The 1,290-nt window shown below is 47.8% G+C and overlaps 1 pseudogene; it reads right to left on the bottom strand.

Annotated features, from left to right (window-relative positions):
• On the bottom strand, positions 1-1,290 carry LOC105717745 (N-acetylneuraminate lyase-like; annotated as a pseudogene).

Here is a 1,290-nt window from a genome sequence, read left to right as displayed (position 1 = left end):
TCAATGTATACACCCTGACTGGATATACAGGCACTGGCTACAGGCTTCCAAGTTTCCATCTTTTATACCAGTGAAAGAGAGAAAAATCCAAGCTATTTAGTTAAGCTGCAGCACTATCAGTAAATTCCCTAGAGACTTTCTGCAGTGGAAGCTGGGATGGGCCCTCTTCCACAGCAGGGACCAGAGTCATGATGACTTTTGATCTGTAACACTAGAAAACCTAGTTTGACCAAAAACTTGATAAATCTCTGGATACAAATCTGCCCGCTGCTCCAGTTGCTCCCATCACCAGAGCACCCAACAGTTGCTCATCCACCCCCAAAAGGAAGGCAAACTATTGCTGGTGATTCTGATCAACACATTGCCTGAAGTCTAAGATCTGTGTCAGTGAATTTCAGCCTTTATTTATTTATTTATTTTTTTTGAGACAGAGTTTCGCTCTTGTTACCCAGGCTGGAGTGCAATGGCGCAATCTTGGCTCACCGCAACCTCCGCCTCCTGGGTTCAAGCAATTCTCCTGCCTCAGCCTCCCGAGTAGCTGGGACTACAGGCGTGTGCCACCATGCCCAGCTAATCTTTTTATTTTTAGTAGAGACGGGGTTTCACCATGTTGACCAGGATGGTCTTGATCTCTTGACCTCGTGATCCACCCACTTCGGCCTCCCAAATGCTGGGATTACAGGCGTGAGCCACCACTCCCGGCTGAATTTCAGCCTTTAGACAGTGGGGCTCTTGGCCAGGCACACTGGCTCACACCTGTAATCCCAGTGGTTTGGGGGCCGAGACGGGGACATCATTTGAGCTCAGGAGTTCAAGACCAGCCTGGGCAACATGGTGAAAGCCCATCTCTACAAAAAATACATTTGTTCTGGGTGTGGTGGCACGTGCCTGCAGTCCTAGCTACTCTTGAGGCTGAAGTGGGAGGAGGCAGAGGCTGCAGTGAACCATGATAGTGCCACTGCACTCCAGCCTGGGCGAGAGCCAGACTCTATCTCAAGAAAAAAAAAAAAAAAGGCAGCGGGGCTCTTATGCTGAATCCATCGAACAGCTTCTCAGCACAAATCTTTACTCTTGTCATGGCAGAAATGTGATAGCAATAAAATGGCAATGCAGGGGTAGCAGCAGCTGCCTCCATTAGGAAATTAATCAGGGCATCTTTGTTTCATGGTTTGAAAAGAAAGTTGCAATGACAGCAATGCCATTGGCTTCTATTTCTTCTGCATGTTGGGCCAGTTCCTGTGATTCTTTCAAGCTCAGTACTCCTATATCAATCACTACCCGACCCAACAT

Source organism: Aotus nancymaae, unplaced genomic scaffold (assembly GCF_030222135.1).
Source record: "Aotus nancymaae isolate 86718 unplaced genomic scaffold, 86718_ANA_hifiasm-v0.15.2.pri h1tg000057l, whole genome shotgun sequence".
Taxonomy (NCBI): domain Eukaryota; kingdom Metazoa; phylum Chordata; class Mammalia; order Primates; family Aotidae; genus Aotus; species Aotus nancymaae.
Note: the sequence above shows the minus strand (reverse complement) of the source record. Positions and strands in the feature narration are given on the sequence as shown.